This window comes from Pleurodeles waltl, chromosome 8 (assembly GCF_031143425.1).
Source record: "Pleurodeles waltl isolate 20211129_DDA chromosome 8, aPleWal1.hap1.20221129, whole genome shotgun sequence".
NCBI classification, from domain to species: Eukaryota; Metazoa; Chordata; class Amphibia; order Caudata; family Salamandridae; genus Pleurodeles; species Pleurodeles waltl.
The window spans coordinates 1,521,803,014-1,521,825,779 of NC_090447.1; the positions used below are offsets into that span (position 1 = coordinate 1,521,803,014).

Consider the following 22,766-nt stretch of genomic DNA (forward strand, 5'->3'; position numbering starts at 1 on the left):
CAATGGAGAACAATCACTAAGCAGCCCTATGCAGTGCATGTTACACTTGCTTATTTCTTATACTGGCTGGGTGGAGATACATGGCTGCACAATAGTACTTTTTGTGGCAGAAATCTCCCCACACCAGATAAACCTTCTTTTAGGAATTGGGGTTAGATGCTTTGTTTGCTCACTCACTGCATTTAACCTCGTTTTCTTTCTGCCCCACCATTCTGTGATTTCACCAGCTACTGCTGGTCTGCAATGTGACTGAGGGGTACAGTGACGTGGGAGTAGAGTCATTTCTCCACCCACTGCACTGTATCTGCTCTATCGCCTGTATTTGTACGAGGTCAGATGCTTTTCTGTCTGCAGAGAGAAAGAAAATAATACACGTCCTTCATAGCTGACTATTTTGGATTTCACTCCAACGAAAATGCTAGGTTTGCCTAGTTCGCTCTTACTTAATAGATTAAATAAAATGCTAGGTGCAACCAAAATGTGAGAAGTGAAGACAACTGGAGATGGTAGGGGGCAAACAAAAAGTGCAGGTGGTGTGCAAGAAACAACAGGCAAGCAACAACGACAAGGAATTAACCATGGCCGGAAGGAGTAAGGATTTAAACATTTTTTTTTTATCCAAGTCTGAGCTTGAGCCATGGAAGGACAAATGCACAAGGAAGAAAGTGAAATCGACGGGTGCTGACCAATGAGATGCAAACAAAACATCTTACAAGTAAATCTCAGGCGTAGCCTACACATGACACAGGGGAGCAGCTTGAGATGTGATGGAGATGGGCACTGATAGATTTAGGCCACAAACACCCCCCATCAAAAATGTCTAACACCAATACCTGCCTCCAGACCAAAGCCTAGAGTGCTCTTGCCTTAACCGCCCTGTGGGTCTGAGACAGACACAAACAGGCTAGTCCAGATGCAGATACTAGTACTGCCTATGACTGCCATTGTTTTATATGTTAAACATTGTACCTGTGATTGTTATTTTTGTATGCTTTGATGGTTCTTTGAGCCAAAATAAAGTATACCTTGATCTAGTCCAGAAGCAAAAACACAGACACTCTTAAACAAATTCACACACACTTTAAATACACACAGACTGAAATAGAACGGATGATATTGGGGCACAAAGGGAGTGTGGAATGTGTGTTTATTGTAAGTCAGTAACAGGCTAACTACAAGGCTCTCTGAACAATTAAATGTTTAATTGTTCTCCATTTATCATATGAGCTCAAATTCTTTAAGAAGTCTGTAAAGATCTCACAGAATTGTTTCTTCTGTTTTGCCTAGGCCCTGCAGGCTGCTTCCTAGCTCCAGAAACCTGCAGGAGCTCTACCTCCAGTGTTCTCAGATGAAAGAAAAAGGTAAGCATCATTTTAACCCAGGTAACATTTTTTCAGAAAATCCCAAAATTATGGGATAGCCGATTCCTCTCAACTTCCCATTATGGTCATTCATCCCAGTTATGGCTTTTCCAGCTATGTTCTATTCTCTTTGAACACTTTTATTTATTTCTCTTTCTCATGTCTTTTTTTATCCTTCTGCTTTGGTTCTTTTTCCTCCACTGCCTCTTCTCCTCATCCCTTCACCGCATCACAAGAATAAGGCTCTTAGTTAGACCATCAGGATTTGCTTCTAAAAGAAACGAAATCCAGGTGATTTTAGGGCTCAGCCTGTAAGTAGGATTCTATTATGTATAATGCGCGGAGACACATGGAAGAGGCTTGCAATGAACGAGGACCCCTCCCCGTAGCCACCCTCTGCTGTTTACTTCTACTTAAGGCTGTACCCTTCTCGCCCGGTCCATCACAGGTGGCTGTAGCGCGCACCTGTATGCTTCGCATTAATCACCTCGTGACTGTAACTCCTGCATGTACATCGTCCAAGCCCCTTGTCAGCCTTCCTCATTTTCTTGGTTATTACATGCTATTGCCCAAATGCACAGGTTGACCACCCACAGTGTCACAACGCAAATCTTATGCATATGCAATGTTTATATCCAACCCTGCAGCACTGTCGGCAAGCAGTACATGACGCTTTGCAGGAGGCCACAGAAGTACCAGACCTCTTTACCTGCTAGGTGTCGGCCTTGGGTGTCTTCGAGCACCAGAAGCAATAAAAAGCGCATGTTTGTTTCAGCGCATTGGCACTTCTCCTTGCGAAGCGTATGCCTAAACTTCACTGGCGATCGCCTACAGCCCCATCGGTAATGGCTTGGTATTAGGCACTACGTAAATGGAGGCAAACAAAGGAAGATGCCCATCACTATGAAGAAGTGACATCTCTGCAAACCTCACAATTCTTCACACTGGACCACATTATACACGCAGTTCCTCCAAGTAGTCGAACAAGATGAATCGCCACACAATGATCACTCCTGTACACATGACACGATAGATGCTGCACCGCTAATTCAATGACCTAAACCACCAAACGCCTGCTGTTCCCACTTCTAGTCTAGTGTCGGTGCAGACACCTGGAGAAACCACTCCCCTCCCACCCTCCTGCTTTCCTGTCACCTGACCCACCCGGTGTGTCCCCGATTATGGCTAAACCGTGCTCCCAACAACAATCACACCACTTCCTCGCAACCACTTACTTTCCTCTGCCAACCTCTGCACATACTCTCTTCCCTTCCCATTCTTGTTTACCCCCATTGCTGATTATATGATGGATTGCACACAGCACTATCCTGTCTCCTTCATTTATGTTCATTCTGTTAATCGCACCAGCAGATTAGCTGACAGCTAAATGTGACTTTTTATTTGTATTCTAGATTGTAAGACTGTGTTCCTTGCTGATATACTGTTCCACTCCCATTATGTACTGCAACAATCTGTTCTGTTATATGCGCTGTTCGCAATGAAAGAAACCATAAAAATATTTTCATAACTAAGGGTTGGGCAAGCCAGTGGGTCTCACTTTACGGACCCATTGGCTTTGCCAGTGCCTTTTGGCGGTGCTATACAGCAATTCTATGCAGCATAGCCAAAAAAGGTGTAATTTTTTTGGTGCACACATGCATGATGACAAGTGCACATTCAAGTGTCATTACTTGTCTGCTTGTCATTACATGCATACTAAGTGGTCTGGGGTGGGCATTTTCTTTTACCTGTCCAAGGTACCTCAAGAAAGGGAACCAATAGATGGGAACAGCACACACGTGAATTAGTAGGCAGGGGCTTCAGCAGCTATTCACTGCCCAGTCCTAGCACAAAATAGAAAATATTCAGGATTGCAGTGAAGGGGCAGGTGAGAAGGTGGCAACAGGGAGTGAATAGGGAGAGGAGGAGCCGGCCTGGTCTACAGACTCAGCCGCTTGTGCTGTCATGAGAGGGTGACAAGCAAGCTGAGCCGGTACTATGATTCGGAAACAGCTTCAAAATGGGCAAGGACAAATCACAGCGCTCCTTGACCGCCCAGACACGGATAGACCAGTTTACCACTGGCCCTCCAGCAGTTTCCACACGGGAGAACGCTCCTGGTGAAACGAACTGGCCATCTGCAGAACTGGCGACGATCCTTCAGGCAATCCAATCTTCAAGAGAAGCAGTCAAAACGAAGATCGGAGAGGTCAGAGTGGATGTTACGTTGGTGCATCAAGACCTTTGTGACGTTACAGCTAGATTCGCAGAAGTCGGAACAGGACTCCATGATGTTGAGGACAAGATGAAGTCTCACCTCGCAGGTCTCAATGCTTGTAGTGCGCACAATGGAACTCCACCGACAAGCTGAAGATGCCAAAAACCGTTCGAAGCGAAACAAGATACACATCATAGGCCTCTCCGATGGCCTTGAAACTCAACCGATGACAGGCTATCTAGAAAAGTGGTTTAGAACCTTGATGCCTTCAGACCGACTGTCACCCTGGTTTGCACTCGAGCGAGCCCAACGAGGGTTGACGAAGGGGCCTCCATCCAGCGCCCCACCCTGACCAGCAATTGTTTGGTTCTTCAACTTTCGCAACAGAGATGCAGTTTTACAGGAAACTCGAACCAGAGAAGATCTCCAATGTGTGAATAACAAAACCCTACTTTTCCCGAACTACACAGAAGAGGTCCAGCAGCAGCGCAGGTCCTACCTGGAGGTGAAACAAAAACTTAGGGCGCTGTGGCTGGCCTACACCCTCCTGTTCCCAGCCCGCCTTAAAATGATTGATGGCGATAAATCATGGTTCTTTAAAACACCGGCCTACGCATGGGAATGGATTACAGATCATCGCCCGCTGACCCACTCGGGGTGGAACTCCTCCCCCTTTTCCTGGTGCTGGGGCGAGACGACATTGGGCTGAGGCCAAACCCAAGACTCTGAAGAAACGCACCCGCTCCCGGAGGCGCAGGTCTGCTCGACGAGCGCCGTCTGCGTCTCCACAGCCGGGGCGCAGGGAGGACTCCCCCAGGGCGGCAGCTGAGAACACAAGTGTGGATGCAGGGGCTCATGGGGCCCCACCAATGATATCAATGGAGAGGCTTTCACCTGATAGAATTGCCTCAAGCAATAATACTAATCTTTCCCGAAGTCCCGTTATTTAAAATGCCTTGTACATTTGAGAACTGGCCAAGATGAAATACACATTATGAACATCCCTGCTGTTGGGGCAACTTACTAGACAATCAGATCCTAAAGTTATGGTGGGGTCGCCCAACATCCGCTAATTTGAAGTTGTGATTTACATAGAAGGGGTTCTATATAAGGGTGACAGATGCTTCTGGTGGGAGTATGGGGAGGGGGGGTTGGGGGGAGGTGTACTTGTTTTTGGTACTGTCACACTCTTGTTGGTTAGGGCAATGATTCAACATTTTGTTGTATTTGTAAAAGGCTTAGACGTGCACCCACAGAAGTCCAGCACCAGTTGTTGGCACCTTGATGATACAGATAGACACACAGACCTGATAAACCCGGTTGAGACAATCCTGAGAGATGGATCCCTCCTGGGAAACGATACTGACTAGCAAACTTAGCAATGTGCCCCTTTAAGATAATGTCATGGAACGTTAACGGTCTCCTAGATAAAGTGAAACGAACAGCAGTGCTTTCCTTCGCTCATTGCCCTACTTCAAGAAACTCACCTCATGGGAGAACACTGCCCCTTTCTGGCCCAGCAAGGTTATGATAGGATCTACAATGCTGGGTTTACCCGGGGGTCCAGAGGAGTTGCGATCCTCCTGCAGCACACCTTTCCCATGGTGGTCCATCGGGTAGAGAGAGATGGACAGGGAAGGTTTGTGGCATTGACAGGGACGCCTGAGGGCAAGGCCATTAACTTGATTAGTGCATACTCCCCTCCAGAGGCCTGACAAACCTTTTTAAAAGCACTCTCCAAGATCATATTAGGCCTGCCCCATGGGCCAACACTAATAGGAGGCGATTTTAATGCTGTCCCCGGCCCCATGAAAGACACATCGTGTCCCCCTTCGGTATGTAGAGGTGGAACAGCCTGACAGTTTTCAGACTGGTTGATATCCCTGGGACTATGTGATAAGTGGAGGGCCTGGCACACAAACGCTAGGCAATTCACACACACATCAGCTGTGTATCATACACAATCTAGAATAGACCTTATCCTGATGCCGGCCCCGGACTGTGGCCTCCTCTCACACATACAAATCCTTCCTAGAGGCATATCAGATCATGCCCCACTCCTTGTAACTCTTGGATCAGCCTAAGCGGCACTCACCCTATGTGATGACTTAATGCTTGGCACTTACAAGACAAAACGTGCATCCAACAACTGCAAACCGAACTACAGGCATACTCCAACACAAACAATGGCTCGGTTTCTTCCTCAGGGATCCTCTGGGCTGCCAGTAAGGCAGTAATAAGAGGCCAGGCAAGAGCTTCGTACCCTCTCGAGCGCAATCGCATAGAACAAATCACACAATTAGAGACTCAAACCTTGCAACTTGAACTGGCCTTGACCACACAACCCTCAGAAACGTCCTTTCAGGCAACTTGCAGGGCTGAGAGAGGAGCTGCGTAAAGGATCAGTGGAGGCAGCAAAATACCTCTGGCGAGCCTCCATGGCTTGGGTCTATGGCTGGGGGGGATACAAATGGGAAGCTACTGTATTGGCTGGTTTCCCCATCCACAATTTTCCCGGGACATATCAGAAATAATTGATGGAGAAGGTCGCCGGATCAGCAATCTGACAGAGGTGGCTGGCGAGTTTGTCAAATATTATGAACTACTCTATGCCACATCACCCCTGGTTGACCACACCTACTCGGCCCCATTTCTCGAACAAGAGCCACTCCCACAGCTACCGCAGTCGGAGCCAAAGTCCCTAGCGGAAACCATTACCAGCGCAGAGAAGGCAACAGTAATCTCCTTGCTTGCTGCTGGAAAGAGCCTGGGCCCGATGGCTTCCCAACCAAATACTATAAAGCCTTCAAAGAGATACTGCCAGGCTACTTGCCTTGTACAACGAAGTAGGTCGCACAGGTAACTTCCACTTGGGATGGACACAGCAACCATAGTGGTCACTCCAAAGACCCAGCCCCCTTCTCAAGCCTGTGTAAGACTACCTACCGCCCCATTTTCTTTATAAACAGTGATGTAAAACTATTTGCCACAATCTTAGCTAATCATCTTAAACGGATATTGTCCTATCTATTTAACCCAGATCAGAGCAAATTCATGGCTAATTGAGGTACGCAACATTGTATATGTAGGCTTCAGACGGCCTTAGCCCATCGGTCCCAATTCTCTTCAGATCTAGTGATACTCTTGGTAGATTTCGAGAAAGCGTTCGACTCAGGGGACTGGAGATTCTTGCAACTGGCTGTGACCCATGCTGGGATATGCCCCAGATTCTGCAGGTTAATTTAAGCACTCTGTTAACCCCATAGCCCGAGTCCAGATTAACGGGGTCCTCTCTGACTCCTTCCCAACTCAACGAGATACTCGGCATGGTTGCCGCCTATCTCCACTTCTCTTCGCCCTGGCAATTGAACCGTTGGCTCAATTGTTTCGAACCGACTACCTCTTCAAGGGTTGGAGATGGTACACAAACCAAGAGGATCGTATAGCGCTTTATGCGGATGATGTCCTCCTTTATCTGGCGTACCCAGCCAGTTAGGGACCACACAGTCTCCATCTCCTATGAAGAATTAATTCCTCCAAGTCTGTGCTGGTCCCCCTGACACCGTCACAAGACAGCTTTGCATGGCAGGAGGTAATACCCATCTGCAAACTTAGTTTCAAGTACCTGACGTCTGGGTGACACTCCTCCTGGAAATGACATGGTCCCTCAATCTCCAGCTGCTGACTCGACAGGCGAACTCAGACCTATTGAAATGGCAGTCCCTGCCACTAAATGTCATAAGTCGAATACCACTATTGAAGATGATGATTCCTCCACGGTTCCTATATATTTTTCAGGATAGATCAACTCCCTTAACCCACCCGTGGTTCCACTCATTGGACAGAGCCATAACATCCTTTCTGTGGAAAGGCAGTAGACGCACACTGGCGATGCGCCACTGTCAAAGACTTGACTCCTTGTCCTGAATGACTGGCTAGCTGGGGGATGGTCAGACCTTGCGTACCGCCTTGAACCTGCGACCCTTAGCTTCCCCCAGATACTAAGCATGTTAAATGGCTCACCAATCCCTGATACCATGGTGCCCAGAACCAAGGTGCTATTTATGCCATGGAGGGCGGCACTGTGTCATACTTGCTGGACAAACCGCTTGTCCCGACAAACTCATCTATGGAGAGGCACATGGTTGCGGGAATCGGCTGCACTGGAGGCTTTTGCCGGCTGAGATCAATTGGCCATAACTCTCCTTGGGGACGTGTGGAAGGGTACACACACGTGCTCGTTCTTGGAACTTCAGGAGACCTATCAGCTCTCCTACACCCAATTTTACAAAAACCTTCAACTCCGGCATGCACTATATGCCCATCTAACCCCCACGCAGACTCTTCCGGAACACAGTCCCCTAGAGGCCAAGACACTTACGGGTGTGCTGGGGAAGCGGGGGGGGAATATCCCAGATATATAGAATGTTGATCAACGATGCCCCAGGAGACCTGACCCACATTAGACATAAATAGGATAGATGGCTGGGTCCACTGGAGGATGAGGAATGGCGCGATGTGCTAATGGCACCCAGCTCTAACTCCATGTCCTCCCGCCTCTGGCTGATACAAACATACTAGCTATATGGAAACTACCTTTCCCCAGATCAAATACACCGAGCCGGTCTCCAGCCCAAGCCTGTATGCCCTTATAGCAGGGACGAACCTGCAGACTTTTACTATATGGTGTGGGCATGCGCACCCATCAATAGATACTGGGTCAAGATTACTGTGGAACTTACTGAGACAGTGGGATGGGAAGTTCCGAAATTGGTGCTACTGGGATTGATAGAAGAGGCGGGAGGTACCAGAGCTGACTGCTCATTTATAGGGACTGCATTGTTTGTAGCCAAGAGAGACATTGCGGCAGGCTGGAATAAGCTTGAACCACCCACTATTGCGTGATGGAGGTGAGGAGTAGACTGGTTTGCGCAATAGGAGAAGTCGGTACATGAGGCACGAGGGTGCCCCGCAAACATACTAAAATATGGGAGAAATGGTCGGGCCAACTGGCGTCAAACATTATACAAAATATGCCCCACTAGAATTGTTAAAGACCATTACTGTGCTGACCTGTACAGATATGGTCTAAGTTGTAAAGTTTAGAAATGTGACTGACCACCGATTAATGACTCTGTGCAAACCCTGTGAAATACAATGCCTTAACATGTTTTGTCTGAAAATCAATAAGGTTGTTTATCAAAAAATCGACATATGGAATTGGGACATGGATATCTGTTTGTAGGTACCCTGATAGGAGTAAAAACAGTTTAAGTCCTTTTTTGCTAGAAATATTGCTAACCAGTGCCAACCACTCTTATTTTACCCACCTGTGTTGACACCTGGGTATAGCAGTTTTCGGTGTTCACTCGTCATAGTGTCTGCTACAAATACGCCTGTAAAAGAGTATTACAAAGAAAATAAAAGGTATTATCCATGCACCGATTATATAAAGTTGGACTATACCAATGCCCTCTTCCTTGGGCACCTCTGGAGCTGATTTATATTCTGCAACAGGTTCAGAGGGTGGCAGCCCGTCCAGTATGGAACAGCCCTAAATGAAAATCGATTCTGCAAGGTCTGAAAGTATTACACTGGCTACCGATTAAGCAAAGAATAAAGTTTAAAACCTTCATGGACACCTACAGGGCAGTTCATCAGATGGGCAGGGTCTGCATGCAAGATAAAATTAAATGCACAGACCCTCTATGGCCCTGCAATCTGCGAACCAAAACCTTTTGTGCGTTTCTAGGGCGCATAAAGCGAGAGATGGGGGCAGGTCTTTCTCATTTCTGATTCCCAGTCTGTAGTACTCCCTTCCAGAGCATCCTCATGGTGTTTCCTTGGAGTACGTCTTTAAGGCTCATTTAAAGCCTGGCCTTTTTAGAGAAATAATATTAGACCTACGTTATTCAGTGATTTTTTTCTAGTTATCGGAATTAGGAGTCTGCTCTCCTATATCAGCACAGTGCCAGGATGCTCTGGTTTGGAGGAGCTGCTGTGCTTTATAAGCTTTGGTTCATTCATTCATTCATTTATCCATTTACTAATCTTGTCTTTGGAGAGGAAACATTCCAGTTAGGATGTATTCATATTTTTATCACATACAATCATTTAACACCTTCCTGGTTGATGTGTATGATCTGAGTAGATCAGAAAAGTTTATAGTTGCCGGAATACCTACATTAAACCAAAGCTCCAGTAGTATGGCTTTTGTTTTTAGACGTGACCACGGTCCATATCATGTCATAAGCCATAGTTGATACACTTTTGTATCTCTACACAACCCACAAAAAAGTGTTTTCTTGCCACATACTTGCCAACTGAGAAGTCCTAAGTATTTTCTTTAGTTGCATATCCCGTTTCAGCCCCAGCGTGTATGGTGTCGCTGTTGTGAGAGCGTTTCTAATATTAGGAAATCATGCCTACTTTAGATGTGCTATAGCTAACATCACTCGGCCGCAGACACCCCGCATTGACAGCCATTCATATTTACAGAAGAAATGTGTACGTATATTTTATGTGAGCGAGCCTTTCCAAGTGCATGTTTCTTTCTGTGCTTTTCCATTTGTAGAAAATCTTTGAAAAATCATTAAATTGACACCTGAACTGTGCGCTCTTTCCCAGAACAAAATGTAATATTTTTGTTCTCTCGAAAGAAGCTACATTCCTTTCTTTTCTAACCTTTGAAGGCTGCCTGCTGATGTCCTGTATAAGTCATTCATTAGCTGAAGAAGCTATTGTATTTCTGCATTGCATAAAATGTCAACAAAAGCAAGGTGTAGGATGGAATGCTTGTATTAATCTCCGGCAGTGGCAATCTCCCTGGCCGCATCCCACTCTATTGTTTTTCTACCACCATGCCACCTGGGTTTTGACCTAGCCATATGGATATCTGTCTTGACCCTGTTCCAGTGGGTCCTGTCCATCCCGAACTGCCAGACCTGGTCCCCTCTGAACGGGAACAGAAGCAACCCAGAACTAGAAGAGGTGAATAGGCTCCCACAGCAACAGACCAAATACTCCCAGCAATAAAGGCCAAAATAATATCAGATTCGTTGGATTTCTGGAGGGGGTGGAAGGATTGGAACCAGTGGATTTCTTGAAAATCTGGCTGTTCTTGGCTGAGCCTGAACATTTTTCCTCCTGATTTTTATAGAAAGGGTACATGGGGCGATCCGAGGCCAGTGATAGCGTGATTTCAACTAACATGACAGGGAGTTTATTCTTCATAAGACTAGAGCAAAAGGGGAGACGCTATTTGATTCACCTAGAATAATGGTATTCACAAATTATACCCCCATGCGTCAAACAACAAAAAATCTATGACCCCATAAAGCAAAAACTGAGTCCCTTCGAGTCAAAATATACGTTTCTATGCCCCGCCAAAGTTGAGGTGCTATTCCAGGCCTAAACTTTCTTCTTTGAAACACCAGTAGATGCCTTGACATGGCTTCAGGAAAGACCCTGGTTGCAGAATGACCCTGCTTGTAATAAAGCGCAGGTCTCCTCTACCACCCAGACTCTGAGGCCCAAGGAGCGTCAAAGTCTACTCCAGAGGCAGACAAGGACCTCCGGATGAGCAGGGAGATCAGTCACACCTCACTTGATGGCCAGAGATCTGCCCAGAACATATGACTCCTTGGATGCGGATGAAGCCTTCAGGACAGAAGGTAAGAAAAAGGCCCAGAGAAAGAAGAGATCCTACAAAGATAAGAGGGAACGATCACCTGACTTGATTACAGGCTAACCATACCACACTAAGAGATGACTGGTCCCCGGGCATAAATGGAACCCAGCTGAATGGTGTTCACAACTTGCTTATCATACATCAGAGTTGGTTAGGAGATGTACTTGAAAGAAGAGCCTTTCTGGCTCTTAGGAAGCTGGCCAAAACCATAGCGAGCCACCAAAAGCGATGGGTCATTTAGTATTGGATGGAACAACCTCTTCTCCCCCATCTCCTGTAAGGAGCATAAGTGAAGCGAGCACTGGAAAAGAATTGCACCAGAGTGGAACTCTATCAGATTATTGTTGTGGTGGTAGCTAAATAGATGTAGTTTAGATAAGTGTAATAGGGAGGGGATTGGGCAACAGACCTTTCCACATGTTGGAGGGGGAAGTGGTTCTGTGCTCAGTAAGTCCGTGATAGAAGAGGTTGTTATAAATAGGAACATCTTGATGTTCATATGTGTAATACAAAAGCCACCGTTGTCTACGCACCCATTCCAGGAATTCATATGGCTTCATGATGACAAACCAGAAAATAGACATAATTGATTGACAGTCAACAGCCTTCAGAATAAAATCAAAAGAGGGTTTGTCGCTCATTATATTAAACAACACTCTCAATAAGTGATATTAATCCAGGAGACTCGCTTGGTGGGAATGCAGTGTAAATGTTTGGGAAGAGGGCAATATGTTATCTTGGTGCACATGGGCTTCTCCTGAGGTTTATGAGGGGTGGCAGTATTAGTCAAAACCACCCAGAACACAACAGGTGGCTGAATCCTAACAGACGTTATGCTGCGTTGAAGGGAGGTAGGGGGCAGACTATTACATTAATCACTGTCTGTGCAGTCCTTGAAAGGGTGGTATCCCTGCTGATAGATGTAGACTTGCAGATGCATATATAGGAGTAGATTTGAGCAATATGGCGGTAAATACAGATAAAAAAACACACATTGACTGTTCACTGCACACCAGACTCACATCTCACAATTTGTTAGAGCAATCAGACTCGCTGATATGCAAAGGTTGAAGCGTCCAGGAGACGGGTTGTAATCATTCTTCTCAGAAGACCACAAAACATTTCCAGACTGGACAAGATAGTCAATAATTAAAAATCCCACTAGTGGGAATGTGGTGCTGTTGGCTACGGTATATCAGACAAATCACCACTCTTGAGGACGATGGGAGAAACGCTGAAGTCAGTGGGAGGCGGGTATAGTTCAAACGATTGGGAACTGCAGATAAAGAACTGTACTTTCAGGAAAGTGAGGGATCAGTCAACTCCCAGGAAAATATAGTGAGAAGCTAGCAAGGCAGTATTGATGGACAGGATTCAACTTGCCACTGCTCTTAAAATGAAAATTGCAAAGTACAGCCGATGGAACGAAGCTAAGGTGGAAAATCATACTGGAGCATACGGCCCAAGCTGCTAGAACAGAATGAGACGCATAAAGGCCCCTATCAGCTGGAGCTAAGTGATAAAGCGCAGCTACAGTACCTGGCTAGTCAGTTCAATTGATAAGACGTAGGAATAAGGCAGGTCGGCTGCTGGCTGGCTTGGTAGACGTGAGACAGCCTCAAGGTGGATAGGCAAGATGCCTATGGCAACTGGGCAGGTGAGAGCAACAGGCAAAGATATACTAGTAGAATTTGTGCTGCTTTATAGCCTTTTGCAAGGTGAAGCATCTGAAGGTGGAGGGGGAAGTTGGGAAATAATCTGCAGACCTTAAATTGTCAACCTTTGGGATGTTGGCGGGGAGGGAGAAAGACCGACTGTGAAGGGGGAGCTTTCTCTGGAGGAGGTCGGCGAGGCTATCAAATACACGAAGAAAGCGCCGGCACCAGGCCCTGCTGGGATTCCAGTGGAATTGGTCATGACGCTTTCTACTCAGCTGAGTCCCCAGCTACAACAAGTAATGAAGCTAGAAAGATGGGAGCTTTGCCCCTGATCTCACTCAGGAGTTTATAATTCTGATCCTCAAAGAAGGGAAAGCACATGGCTACTGTGCATCGTACCGCCAAATTTCACTCTTAAATATAGATCTGGGACAAACTGGTGGCCAGTTTTCTCCTATTCATATGGATCAATCGGTCTTCGATGCGGATGTCACAGATCCAGTCTAGTACTGCCCCGCGAGCGATAATCTAATTGGATATGGAAAAGGGATTTGATGCAGTGCATTTGCTCTTTCTCTTCCTGGTATTGCACAGGTTTAGATTTGGTTGTGTTTTTTGTAGCGGAGTGGCGCTCCTGTACCAAGACCGAAGATCAGTTGTTCGTGTAAAAGGCGGGACCTCCTTGAAATACTTCCTGAGGAGAGGCATGAGACAGTGATTTCTGTTGTCATCTCTACTGTTTACCTTGTGTGTGGAGACAATAATATGCTGGGTGATCTTTTTAGGAGTGATTAAGGGTTTTTGACTGTCCACGGGCTTAGAGGAGGAAAAAATGTCAGTTACGCTGACAACACTTTTATGTGCCTATACAGTTCCTGAGAGTCTTTGTCACACATTTTCTGACTTTTTCCCGACTACACAAATACTTGAGATATAAAATAAATTGTGCAAAATAAATTGTACACAAAGCCAAAGCTTGAGTTTGGTAGGAGAACTGCCCAGAGTATGAAAGTCTCTGAAGTGGGATTTAAATATCTGGGTTTATACATGACACTTGATCTATTTTTGAAAGAAACTCTAGAATCAGTGTTGAGAGACCTACGACTTCCCTGGGTGCAGTGGGGGGGTGTCACAAATATATTGCTCCTTACTGCTGAATGGCTCTCCATCTCTTCAGCCCTTGCGCTCACGCTGGGAGGCCTGGATCGGGCCAATAGAAGACGACGACTGGAGAGATGCACTGATGGCACCACGCACCCCAACCATATCAGCCAGATTACGCTTAATACAAACATATTATCTGCACAGCTCATACTTAACCCCTAACGGGCTCCACCGAGGAGGGCTGCGTGCCAACCCACAGTGTAATAGACGTCGCCAATCACTCTGATTCCTTTCATGTATTCTAGTCCTGCCCAGTTATCACATGTTACTGGTCGCTAATCCTAGGGGAGCTCTCCACGCTGCCGGAGCCCACCCTTGAATCCTCCCAGTTGACGGATCTTCTGGGGGTAATGGAGGAAGTCAATGGCTCACGAGCCCCAAAAATTGTTTTTGGGCATAGCACTGCTTATAGCTAAAAGAGATATTGCTACCCGATGGGCGCTGAGCACCCCTCCCTCCCTATCACAATGGAGGTGGGTACTGGACTGGTGCGCTAGGATGGAACTGCCAGTCTACCAGGCGAGGGGCTGTCTAATGACATTCGATAAAATTTGTTCTAAATGGTTGGGGACTGCATGATCACAGTGGGAATGTAAAATGCTATTGTAATGTTCTATCACGCGCGGGGACTATGGTTGGGCGGGACCACAATGGGTTGTCAACCTTTTACAGGATGAATCATAGCATATCTACTTATGTGTTTGTATGGGACCTTTGCAAATCGCTCAACATGTCCAATGTGTTTACACCATTTCGTGACTTATTCATCCAAAACAATTAAGATGGTTATAAAAAAAAAAAAAAGAGAGACTTACGACTTGATGTGATCTGTTGCCGGTTGCTCCCGGTAACACCACTCTGAAGAAGGGCACTCTTCAAAATGATAATACCACCAAAGCTAGTATGGGTCCTACAGAACACACCCATCCCATTAGGAGTGGAGAATTGAATAGGATTAACTGGGGAAGTGGGAGCACTACCCTGGGATGGGGCACGCCAAGAATCGCATTGAAAACATTGACTCAGTCCGTTTACAACAGAGGAATTGCATTACCAAACATTAAACATGTTTTTGGTGACCTGAATCTCTCCAATAAATGACCTGACATATGGATGAACCGTCTATTAGGTCAGAGAGGGCAATGATAGAGAAAGCTACTTCTGATGGATTCTTCTGCCTTCAGATTCCTAAGCTTTTGACTACCCCAGGTGCAAGGATGGATCCAGTACCTTTTGTCTAATAGCACTCCCATGCTGGCAGGGGGCACCAGTTTCAAGTCGTCTCAATTCACAGAACTGCATGACATCGCTAGAGTCACAGAGGACCCTGTCTGCGTGCTGACATCAGTTCCCTTTTTTCTGTTCCATCGAGGGGTTTCTGAAGAGGTTTCTTCAGTAAAAGGGAATCATTAATTCCACAATTTCTTATTCTGAATATTTTTTCAAGTCCAGTTGCCGAAATGACCCGACAGAAGCAATCCGGATTCAAACCTGGCAAAGATTATGAAAGGCAAATATCAATTCCGAACGCTCACAAAATCTGCCTCTTCTGCCTGGGTTTGGACCATCTTGTCAACAGATGCGAATCCTGCCAGAAGATGCACCCCAAGGCTCTGTAAGAAAGGAAAGCCGAAACATTTATGTCCAGAGCTGATGAAAAAGCAGTGTCGTAGGAACTTGTGTCTGAGATTAAGATCTCCATTCTCAAAATCATCCTGGGACCTGTGACCACCTTGTCCATAATAGGACATTGAATGCCCTCTGGAAGATGCAGACACATCAGCGCCAACTCAGATCGACGCAATGCCATTGGCACCGAAGGAGCTAATGTCAGCTTTGGGTGCAGTTCCGCCTGTGGTGCCGTCTTCAAGACCCCAGTTAGGACACAGTACCCCAAACTTCAGGATCTGGGGATTGACTCTACAAACTTTCTGAACGCCATGCTCAGTGTATTTACTAGAGAATGATCCCCACTGGCGCGCCGCTTGTCCCAATGGGTTCTCTATCATATAACATAGTAAGAATGCCAACGCTGTTTCAGTCAACTCTGTTCACTCCTTTCTACCCTTTGCTACAAGTATCTTGGGCAAATCTTCTACCACTTCCTACATCTACAAAATCATGCCGAGAATTACATTCCTTCCTCTTTTGGCACCCAGTAAAGCGCCTTCAGTCGAGGAACCTAACATCTCATTGGTGTCGCACTCAACACAATGTGTGCCACAGGACACTCCACCGACTTTGCAGCATCTGATAGCATCAGTTACTCCTTTGTGTCTCCACTTTAACTTTTCTCTTTGCCTACCTTAAAACCTCATTCAGAAACGCTGCCTATGAAGCTGCATAGGTCAAGAAGAGAGGCACAAAGGCTTCTCGAAGAAGAAAGATTTGCAATGGGTTACTTCGATCCTCAAGATGATCCAGATGATTGGGACAATGATGAGTATGACCAAACAGCCCTAAACCTGACAGGTACTACTGACTTCGATACATCTCCGAAATGGACACTAGTAATTAACTCAGGCATTCTCCCTCCAGAACTCACCTCTTACCATTTTGTACTAAGGAACGCTGCTGATTTGTTTGACGAAAATCTACTTACAGCAGAATTAACACCTAATATTTTAACCGAAGTCCTTCATTCCTCTACACATTCATCTGAACCTATTCCACCAATCACTGAGGCACTCCCTCAGCCTATACTGGTAATTTGGGGAAAAACAACGACCTCCTCTCTGGTCTGTAGATCAGTCACAAGAAGAAACAAACCACCAATGGGAGATCCCTAATTTCTATTAGCTCAGCCTTGTCTTGAAAGCTTAGAGGTTTAGGCCTCATGCTCATCTAAAACGACCTCAGAATCATTTCCCTCAACCCCAGCAGATAGAGTATCTGAAAAGATGGAGCATATGGCAAAGACATTTTTCTCAGAAGGTACCATGCCACTTAAATCCCTCACTGCCACTTGCTTGCTAGGCAGATATGTATATGCTGCACTGGATGCTGCCCAAGCAGTCACCCCAACCTTTCAGAAGATCTTAGGGGGCCCTTCTAAGAGTAAGTTGGAAATGGACAAACCGCGGCCAAACACCTTATGGAGTCTGCCATGGAAATGGCTGATTCAGTAGCCAGGGTTATGGGTTCATCAGTATCCCTTTGTTACAATGTTTGGCTCAGGAAATTGGGCTTCTTACAGGGCATCCAGCCAACACTAATGGACCTTCCATTTGGTGAATCAACTTTTTGTAGTAAAGGCCAACTCTTCTCCTGAATGATTTACGGATAGCAAGGCAATAGCTAGATGATTAGGTCTTGAATCTCAATTAAGAGACTACAGACAATACAACACACGTAGAGGCTTTAACTGGGAATGTTCCTTTTGGAACAAACAGCAAAACAACCTGCAACAATCCAAACTGCTTGGTCGAGGACGAAAGCCAGCTATTGCCCCCCCCCACCTCCTGCTCCACTTCCCAGCTACAGCAGAGAAGCAGCCTTAGTCCTGTTCTACCAGATCATTATCAAACAGTTGGAGGACTGTTATCTCACTGTCTTCAAAAATGAAAGTCTATCATGTGTAAATTGTACAGAGGGGGAAATCTCTACCCTTCCAACAACAGCCCCATCCCATCCCGACACTCTGCTGCTCAAGCACTTGCAAATACTCCGACAGGAAGTCCACTACCTTCTATTCAAGGGTGCAGTGGCATTGGTGCCAGAACAGGAAAAGGCACAGGGGTGCTATGCCAGATATTTTCGGATCCCAAAAAAGGACGGCAGGTTAAGGCCAAGTCTACACCTTAGGATTGTGAACTGGTTCCTCAAAATATTGAAGTTAAAAATTCTGTCCCTGGCTCAGGTTCTGCTAGTGCTGAATGCAGAAGACTAGAAGGTTTTTTTCAATCTGCAGGATGCCTGTTTGTACATTATCAGTTCAAAGTCCTACCATATGTCCTCACTTTCGAACCATGAGTCTTCACAAAGGTGATGCAAGTGGTAGCCGCTCCCTCAGGAGGATGGGAATTTCTATATTCCATTAACTGGCGGACTGGCTAACCAAAGCCAAGACTTTGTATTTGCTAATTTACTGCTTACAAGAAATGACTCAAATTGTGCTTTTCGGTCAGCAAAGTCAAGTCTCACCTGGTGCCCTTTCAGCGCATACTGTTCATAGGGGCGATACTGGATACCACATCGAATCAAGCCTTCCCTCCACCTCAGAGGATTCAAGACATTCAGGCTATGATTCCTATGTTTCTTAATGGAACGATCATTCCAGTTCTGATGGTCATGCAACTGTTAGGTCTTGTAGCGTTCTGCATTTTCTTGGTCACACACGCACGCTGACACATGAAAGCCCTTCAGTGGTGCCTCCGCAGGCAGTGATTCCAACATATTGGAGATCTGCAGGCCAGCATAAAGTTCTCAAGGAACACAGCAGCGGATTTGAATTGGTGGATCATAAACAACAACTAGCAATCAAGGAAAACCATTTCACCCTCCACCTCCGGTGGCCACAGTTATCAAGGGTGCCTCTATTCTTAGGGTGGGGGAGCTCATCCGGAGGAACTGGAGATCAAGAGCCCCTGGTCACCAGAAGAACATAGCTTACATATCAGTGAGTTGGAATTACAGGCAATACGTCTAGTTCTCGGGGCTTTCCTTCCTTGCCTTCACGGTCTGTCGGTCCAAATCTTGACGGACAACACAACAGCGATATGGTACACCAATAAACTGAGAGAAGTGGGGTTGTTTCTTGTTTGCAGAATGTCCGCAACTCTGGTCCTGTGCTCAGGACCACCAGAATTGTGTAGTAGCGAATCACCTGGCCAGAGCTCTTAGTGTACGAGCAGAGAGTTTCAGCTGACGTAATCTGCAGACCAAGAGTGGCTTCTCCACCCAGAGATGATCCAGGACTTCTTTCAATTTAGAGGGACTCCTTTGTGGATTTATTTGCACTTGAGAACTCTCACTGCCCTTCAGTATTCAGTACAGGGAGCCTTAAGGGACGCGTTTCACCTCAAGTGGACTGCTCCACTTTTGTTTGCATTTCCTTCCATACCCTTATTTCCTGGAGTGTTGAGAAAGATTCACTTAGACCAGGCCCAAGTAATCCTAATCACCCCGGACTGAGTAAGAAGGATGTGGTATGTGGACCTTGTGTATCTCTGTCCCACTTGTTTCATCCCTCTCACAGGTTAGACCTCCTGTTGCAGTCACAGGGGCAGGTGCTACATCTCAGTCTCCAGAGCCTCCACCTGCATGCCTGGAGATTGAGCGTGACACCCTAAATTCTTTCTTCACCACCTGATGTGGTGGACATCGTTCTATCTTCTAGACGCCTGTCCTCCAAATCTGTGGACTCTAGCAGATAGTCTAGATTTGTAAAATAGTGTGCTGATAGATCCATAGATCCCATTAAAGTCCCTTTATCTGACATTCTCTCCTTTGAACCTCCACTTAGCCCAGAGGGCTGTTCAGTTTGAACAGGTACTTGTCTGCCTTAGTGGCTTTCCTGGTTTTACCGGGTCAACCATCACTGTTTAAATCCTCAATTGTTTTACGATTTCTAAAGGATTTTACAAATATTTACCCCCCCTCTCCTTTTATTATGCCTCAATGGGACCTACGTTTTGTTCTTTCTATCTTAATGTGTTCCCCCATGGAACCCTTTCACTGTTGTCCCTTGAGGCTGTTATCCTTTTATCCAAATTTTTTGATTGCCTTCACATCAGCAAGGCGTGTCAACTATAAGCGCTGAGTGTAAAACATCCCTTTACTGCCTTCTTTCTGAACAAACTGGTAATAAGGACCAGGACTGTCTTCCTCTCTAAAGTAGTTACTCCCTTCCACTTAGATCTGTTCTTTACCCTTTCCATCTTCCTCCTCGTTTTACAAAGGAAGAAGGGAGACTATTTAGACTTGACCCCAATTCAACTTCTATATTGACAGAACTTGAAAATTCAGTCTCCATGATCAACTCTTCATAGGATACATAGGGAAAGTGAAAGGAAAAGCTATTTACAAATCAGCACTCTCAAGATGGATCATCCGGTTTGTCAAACTCTGCTACTCCATGGCTCAAAAGGAGCGGTCTGAAGGTATTCGTGCTCATTCTGCTAGAGCTATATATGCCCTAGCTAGAGGTGTTACTTTAGCAGATATATGCAAAGTAGCAACTAGGTCCCTCCCTTCACACATTTGTTGAATGCTACTATTTGGATTTGGGAGTGAGAAAGGATGGTCGAATGGGGGGGGATGTTTGGTGGGGAGGGGGGGTTAACTGCCAAGATGGTGGTCACCTAATCTGTAGGTCCCGACACAAGAATCCTGTTATTTATGCCTAAACAATAGTGCAGCAAATGTGTACTGGAAGAAGTGCCCTCGGGAGAGCTCACTGCGTGGCCTAGGTGGCCCGGACGGGCAATGAGTTGGATGGAGGGGTGACTGTGGACTGGAGATGTCTGGATCTGTGGATCCCACTGGGCAGCCGGGACGGCCTGCTTGAGCAGTGAGGGGGCTGCGGCCTGGGATCGGGCGAGGCCCCAAATCAAGTGTGCATGGACCTGATGGAGGTGAGGCTGGTCTTCAGGGCAGCGGCGAGGAATGCATCCTGCTATGCTGGTTGCCGGCTGGTGACACTGCGGACGGAGTGCACCCGTGGGCAGACAATGTGAGGAGAGTGGTGGGCCTGAAGTGTGGTGTGTGCTGTGGGCCGCGCCCAGCCCGGACGCTGCTGCTTGTGACCGGGTGGTCCTGTATAAGATACAGCAGGGAGTGCAGAGGCTGGATTTGGCAGCTATGAGCTGAGATGCTCCCGGGGCTATGGATGGCTCTATTCTCCCCCCGAGAGAAGAGTGCAGCTAGCTAATGGCAGAGTGGAGGTATGAGGGAGTGCTGCGGAGTGGCAGAGTGAGTTCCCCCAACAATAGTACCATGAGTGGCACAAAGAATAAATCTGAAGTACTGATCCCATGCTCTCAGTCCAGCTCCACACCCTCTGAGAGCTCAGCTGCACAAACGCCCGAAGATGTCATCCGCCCCCTAACCAGGACACCGAAGCAGACAAACTAGCCGTAATACTATAGGAGATGCGAGAGTCACAGGTGGCAATCGAATCTCACCTGGGTAAGATGACAATATACTAAGAGAGGACCAGCGCAAAATGTCAGACAAGATAAAAACAAACGAGCAAGCTATCTCTACCCTGGTCCCTCTGCAGGCGGACCATGCTACTCAACTTGATGCCTTGCACCTTCAACTGGAACGGCTTCAAGACCGAACTGACGATGCAGAGCCCGAAGGAACAATGTCCATCATAGTGGGAGTACCGGAGGATGTGGAGGACCACAATCCTACTAAATACATTGTAGACTGCCTCTAAATGGTGGTGGCCCCATTGGGGCTTTCTGAAGTGTTCGTATTTGGAGAGGGCGCATCTGGTCCCCACAAGGCAGGGAGCCACCCAGGCCCAGGGTGGCACAGCTTTTAAACTTTAAAGACTGCAATACATTGCTGCGAGCAGAACGTGAAAGGACCCCATAGAAAATGCTAAATTCTCCCTACTATACCTTACTAGTCCAGGAGAAGCGTTCAACCTTTCAGGAGGTCAAGCAACAACTTGCCTCTAAGGGAGGGCACTATGCTCTGATGTTTCCCACAAAGCTGAAGGTGACCCATGAAGCACGCACTATCTGCGAGATAACGGAGGGATCGTGGAACTGGCTGGAAGCCCATTTCCTAGATTCATGTGTTCAATGCAAACACTGTTCTGGATCGCTTAGGTCCCAGGAGGTCCTCAGGTGGAAGCAGCGTTCAATCCCTCTGGGTAACTTGAACCTGTTAGCTACACCGCAACAAGCCAGAGATGGACAGCAGGTGTCACTCATGGCGACTACTTCTCTCTGACCCTGCAACTCCCATACTGGCTCCAGCTCATCACAGTGGAGTGCCTCAGACTCAGAATATTCTAGCAGCTCAGCGCTTTTTTCATCAATTACGCCGCAGATGACCCATGATCTGATGTGATTGTTTTTGCAGAGGGGCCAAGAAGCACGTTGTCTGAATACTACCAGCTGCAGGGCCCCGGTGGTAAAACTGTACAGTCCTACACAAAGACCTGAGAGTACGCCCCAGGAGCATATTGTCAGCCACCAAGGAGCAGGTGACTCTGGAGTTCTTCTGTGTGTGGTATCTACATCTTTGCAATGTACAAGAGTATACTGTTGTTTAGAGTTGTCACCAAACGATGAGAGCCAGGGTCCGGTGCACTTCCCTTTACCAATCACAGTTTATAATGATGTATACATGTTTGGCTTTTGCTTCTACGTACAGTCACGTGCACTCCAAATGCGTAGGCACTTGTATTCGGGTTATGTACCTCTTGTTATCGGTTGTACTGTTTGGTCCAGTAGCGCCACACAACAAATAGTGTGGGATTACTCACAAGTGACTGGTCCTCCTAGGTGGAGGGTCATGTTTTGCAATTCCCTCACATATGTCTATGGTCCCGGGTATATATAACATAATCATTTGAAATGTGAGGGGCCTTGGATCCGTGCATAAAACACACAGGGTATTTGCACAGCTACATAGGCGACATGCACAGATAGCATTTGTCCAAGAAACTCATCTATCCAATCACAAGGCCCGGAAGATGCGTAAGAAATGGAGCG

At 46.6% G+C, this 22,766-nt stretch overlaps 1 protein-coding gene across 3 annotated transcripts in view; it reads left to right on the forward strand.

Annotated features, from left to right (window-relative positions):
- Positions 1-22,766, forward strand: part of LOC138248884 (oocyte zinc finger protein XlCOF6-like) — a 256,396-nt gene that overhangs the window by 217,215 nt on the left and 16,415 nt on the right. For all 3 annotated transcript variants that reach the window (XM_069202862.1, XM_069202864.1, XM_069202861.1), the window contains one exon: positions 1,288-1,361. The gene's annotated coding sequence lies outside the window, so the exon portion shown is untranslated. The remainder of the gene's footprint in view (positions 1-1,287; positions 1,362-22,766) is intronic.